The sequence below is a fragment of the Urocitellus parryii genome, chromosome 3 (assembly GCF_045843805.1).
Source record: "Urocitellus parryii isolate mUroPar1 chromosome 3, mUroPar1.hap1, whole genome shotgun sequence".
Lineage (NCBI taxonomy): Eukaryota > Metazoa > Chordata > Mammalia > Rodentia > Sciuridae > Urocitellus > Urocitellus parryii.
Genome location: NC_135533.1, coordinates 175,075,751 through 175,081,750, shown reverse-complemented (window position 1 = coordinate 175,081,750; position 6,000 = coordinate 175,075,751).

Below are 6,000 nucleotides of genomic sequence, written 5' to 3'. Positions count from 1 at the left end.
AATGTATGGATGACAGATATGTTATTGCTTGTAATAAGTGCAACCTAACCAATTGTATTACTAGGTATAATGGAGGAAAAGGAGTGCTGATACTTCATCAGCCCTCTTTTGTTTTATTACCTGCTAATATTTCAGAGCCATGGTATGCTGATGCTGGTTTACAAGTCTTGCAGAAAATTCATGCTCAGCTAACAAGACCTAAACGTGCTATTGGAGTCATAATTGTTGGTGTCTTAGCACTGGTCTCATTTATTGCCTCAACTGTCTCTGCGTCTCTGACGTTGTCTCAAAATATTCAGCATGCAAAATTTCTTAATAATTTAGCTCAAAATACTTCCAAGGCTCTGCGTAATCAAGTAAATATTGATGAAAGGATTGAGACTAAATTAAATGCCTTAGAGGCAACTGTTATAGACATAGGTAATGAACTTTCAGCCTTAAAATTTAAGGAGAGGCTTAAATGCCATGCTAATTATAAGTATGTATGTGTTACAGCTGCCAAGTACAATGCTTCTCTCTGGGATTGGGAGAAGGTTAAAAACCATTTATTAGGTATTTGGCAAAATAGTAATAATAGCTTGGATATTCTGGAACTTCATCACCATATCCAAGACATTCAAAATAATAAAGCTGATTTTTCAGATCCTTCTTCTTTGGCTAACCAAATATTGAAGGAGTTAAATGGATTCAACCCTGGAAATATTCTTAAACACTCCGCTTGGTACATTATTGGATTATTCTCTTTGCTGTTAATTCTCTTTTGTATTGTAACTATAGGATGGCGAGTCTTCCAATCAAGAATCCAGGAACTCCAGAGAATGAACCGCCGCCTCATTTTTAAAACAAAAAAGGGGGAATATGTGGGAAGCCATTCTCACACGTGATCGGGTGCCTCCCGTTGAGGGTCTGAGGCACTTTGGCATAAGTCGAAGTTTTTCCCGGCCCTCTCCTGATGAGAGAGCCCATCCGTGTGGGGGTGTGCCTGACCACTGACCCCGGGGACCCAATCGCTGACCCTGACCTTGGAGTGCAGCCCCCCCTCAACCTTCATTGGATGGAATTCTCCCCTGAATCTCTGGTTCCCTAATAAAAGGCTACTCCCCGGCGTGCTCTCTCTCTCTCCTGCTAGCCCTGAGTAATCTTTGCTGCCCTGCTGGGCGGCTAGAGGAGCGAACCAGAGAGGGGAGCCATCTCGGACCTAGCAATAGAATTAAGGTAATTGAGTCTTGTGTTTTTATTTCGATCTCGTCTAACTAACTTTATGCCTAGAACCTCATTAATGAAACCACTGCGCAGGCCGCGTGGTAGAAGGGATGTGGATCAGTGATCGAGTGCCCCTGAGTTCAATCCTCAGTGCAAAAACAAACACACAAACAAAAATTAATTTATCTAAAATTCTAATCTATATACTATTTTGTGTTTTTATTTGCTAAATCTGGAAACCCTAAACCCCATAACTTAAACAATTACTTTCAAGCAGTTTTGGACCTATTTACAACCACTCAAAATTTCTTTTACAGATTTAATATGGCCTATCTTTCTTACTTTTTAAAGTTTTTCAATTGTTTGAGCTAACAAGTGTTTAAAAGTCACCTTTTTTGGTACTAAATATGTCTAAGTCTAATAAATTAATCTGCAAAGATAGTACTAACCAAAGTCCTTAAAAATGTTTCAGATCTGTACATAAACTTGGCAAGGTTCCAACTTAAAAATTCACAAATCTAGCCAGGTGTGAGGTACACGCCTATTATCCCACTAGCTTGTGAGGCTGAGACAAAAGAATTGAGAGTTCAAAGCTAGCCTCAGCAAAAAAAAATGAGGTGCTAAGCTACTCAGTTAGACCCTGTCTCTACATAAAATACAAAATAAAACTAAGGATGGGGTTCAGTGGTTGAGTACCCCTGAGTTCAATCCCTGGTACCCCCCCAAAAAACAAATAAAAATTAAAAATAAATAAATGTCACAAATCTAATAATTCATCCACCTAATTGCACACTTTATATTGTATTTCAAAATTGTCAACTTAACAGGCCAAAAATTTCTCAGATGTTATATAAGTTCTTAAGATACACATGTACAAATAGGAAAAGAAGAACTCAAACTATCACTATTTGCTGATGGCATAATTCTATATTTATAAGATCCCCAAAATTCCACCAGAATTGTTCTAGAACTAATAAGTGAATTCAGAAAAGTAGCAGGATATAAAATTAACACCCCCATAAATCAAATGCATTCCTATATTTCAGTGATGAAGCCACTGAAAGAGAAATCAGGAAAACACACCATTCACAATAGTCTCAAATAAAATATTTGGGAATCAATCTAACAAAAGAAGTGAAAGACCTCTACAAAGAAAACTACAGAACACTAAAGAAAGAAATTAAAGAAAAATCTTAGAAGATGGATAGATTTCCTATGCTCTTGAATAGGCAAAATTAACATTGTCAAAATGGCCATACTACCAAAACTGTTATACAGATCTAATGCAATTCCTATTAAAATCCCAATGACATTATCTAGAAATAGAAAAAGTAATCATAAAATTCATTTGGAAAAATAAGAGACCCAGAATAGCCAAAGCAATCCTTAGCAAGAACAATGAAGCAGGAGGCATCACAATACCAGAACTTAAATTATACTACAGAGCCATAGTAACACAAATGGCATGGTATTAGCACCAAAACAGATAAGTGGACCAGGGAACAGAATAGAAGGTACAGAAACAAACCCACATAAATACAGTTAGCTCATACTAGACAAAGGCACCAAAAACATTCATTGGAGAAAAAAATAGCCTCTTCAATAAAAGGTGGTGGCAAAAACATAAATCCATATGTAGCAAAATGAAATTAAACCCCTCTTGCCCAGCACAAAAATCAACTCAAAGTAGATCAAAGACTTAGGCACTAGAACAGAGACAATGCAATTAACAGAAGGAAAAAGTAGGCCCATGTCAGTTTAGGAACTGACTTTCTTAGCAAGACTCCTAAAGTGCAAGAAGAAAAATCAAGAATCAACAAATGGGATGGAATCAAACTAAAAAGCTTCTTTTCGGGACTGGGGTTGTGGCTCAGTGGTAGAGTGCTTGCCTTCATGTGTGAGGCATTGGGTTCAATCATCAGCACCACATAAAAATAAATAAAGGAAGGAAGGAAGGAAGAAAGAATTAATATAACCCAAGGTACTGAGGTTATAGCTCAGTGGTAGAGAGCTCACCTAGCACGTATGAGGCACTGGGTTTGATCCTCAGCACCACATAAAAATAAATAAAATAAATAAAGATATTTTGTCCATCTTTTAAAAAAAGAAAGAAAGAATATAACCTGATATTTTTTTTAAAAAATCTTCTCAGCAAAGGAAACAATCAATAATGTGAAGAGACAGCCTACAGAATGGGAAAAATTTTTTACTTCATGCACCTCAGATAGACCATCAATCTCCTGGATATATAAAAAACTCAAAAAAAAACTTAACACCAGAAAAACAAATAACCCAATCAATAAATGGGCTAAGGAACTGAACAGACACTTCACAGAAGAAGAAAGATAATCAATCAAATACATTAAAAAATGTTCAACATCTCTAGCAATTAGAGAAATACAAATCAAAACTACAGAGATTCCATCTTACTCCAGTCAGAATGGCAATCATCAATAATACAAGCAACATAAATGTTGGCGACAACATGGAGAAAAAGGTACACTCATACATTGCTGGTTGGACTTCAAATTGGTGCAACCATTATGGAAAGCAATATAGAGGTTACTCAGAAAACTTGGAATGAAATCACAATTTGATGCTGTCATCCCACTCCTAGGTTTGTACCCAAATGACTTAAAATCAGCATCCTATCAATATTTATAGCAGCTCAATCACAATAGCTAAGCTATGAAACAAACCTAGGTGCCCTTCAAAAGATGAATGGATAAAGAAGCTGTGGTATATATACACAAAGGAATATTATTCATCCTTAAAGAAGAATGAAATTATGACATTTGCCAGTAAATAAATGGAACTGGAGAATATTATGCTAAACGAAATAAACCAATCCCCAAAGAACCAAAGGTCAAATGGATGCTAATTTACAATAAGCAGGGAGAAGAGACAGAGGTATTTTGGACTAGACAGAGGGGAGTGAAGGCAGGGGAGGGGGCATGGTGGTAGGAATGATAGTAGAACAAATTGGACATTATTACTCTGTGTGCATGTATGATTACATGACCCATGTAACTCTACATCATGTACAACCAGATGAATGAGAAGTTATACTCCATTTCTGTCTGATGTGCCAAAATGCATTCTACTGTCATGTATAACTAATTAGAACAACAAAAAAAAATACACATATACAGGTTCCACCTTTTTATGAGGGTGGGCACTAGGGAGCAAACCCAGGAGCATTTTACCACTGAGCTACATCCCCAGCCATTGTATTTCATTTTGAGACAGGGCCTCACTAAGTTATCAAAGCTGGCACCAAACTTGTGATCCTCCTGCCTCAGTGTCCTGAGTTGCTAGGATTACAGGGGTACACCAGATTTCATCTTTAAATGCAAACGCTTGTATTATGATTGAGTCTCTTGAGCATTTTTACACTTAATTCTATATCTTCCTCTGGCTGGAAGAAATCCATTCATGGAGGGAGATACTTAACCATCCAATTAAATTAACGAGAGCTACTTCTTACCAGAGACTCAAAAAGGCCTGAGGTTGAAGTTGAAGACAGTGGGGAAATTCATCTTATCCAAGAGCTCAAGAAAACCATTGTCTCCATCCATGTACAATTTCAGATTCTCTCTTAGATATCCTGGGCATGAGTGGCCTTCTGAATGCTGACTGATGTCATGTTTGCAACCTTCATATGCTTTTCCCTGTGGCTATAGTCACAGTCCTGCCAATTCAGAGGGATGGTCTGAAGAGCCCAAGGTTAGCTTTGAGTTATTCTCATTCTCTATCTTTTTCTTGCAGAATTGTCCTTGCCAAACTTCACAAATATAACCTGAGTAGATTTATATTTCCTTTGCTTTTCAGATCTTTGTATCTTCCTGCCCAAACTCTAAGAAAGTTTGGGCTTTTTTTTTTTTTTTTTTTTTTTTTTGGTACTGGGGATTGAATTCAGGGAGCACTCAATCACTGAGCCACATTACCAGCCCCATTTTGTATTTTATTTAGAGACAGGTCTCACTGAGTTGTTTAGTGCTTCGCCATTGCTGAGGCTGGCTTTGAACTTGAAATCCTTCTGCCTCAGCCTCCCGAGCCACTGGTATTACAGGTGTGCACCACTACGCCCAGATGGAAGTCTATAATTCTTGCAGAACTTTTCTTTCTTGGGGTCAAAGAACATCCCACAAACATTAAAGTAATATCAGGCTTAAACAGGCTATTTGTCCTTGAAGTCCAAGGATATTTTACTGGCCCATCCTAGCAGATCAGCATTGCCATCCCTGGCAACACACTGTTTACGTTGTGCATAGTAAAATTGCCTTAAAAATTATGTCATTCAAACAATTTGAGTTTAATTTATGCCCATCAGGGTATTTAGAGAGTAACTGCCTGGGTGTATCTAGGGACAGCTGGCCACCAAATCCCAATGATTTATATAAAACTCGGCAGGATTTTCCACTGCCCACTGCCTCATTGTTCCCCAGAAGGCTCCTCTGCCCCAGGTGCCTCTGGGTAGACTGCTTCCAAGTTGATGAAATGTCAGGGAAAGGTCCATAGCATGCAACCACAGCAGAGAAAACCAGTGGTCAGAGCTGGCTCTGGTCTAGATAGGAGTGACTTTGTAGAGGATGGTGCCTAAAATAGGCATGCCAGTTTTCTTACCAAGGTGACAATAACAGGGGCTCCTAAAAAGCTAGCCCAGTATCTTCATTTCCTTGGGGATTGAAACACATGATCTTCAGTTCCTCAGAGAAGTGAAAGCAGCAAAGAGGAATCCAGTCATTCCTGTTATCCACAGGCTATATAAGTCAAGTGTGCCGGGAGGTGGCGGAA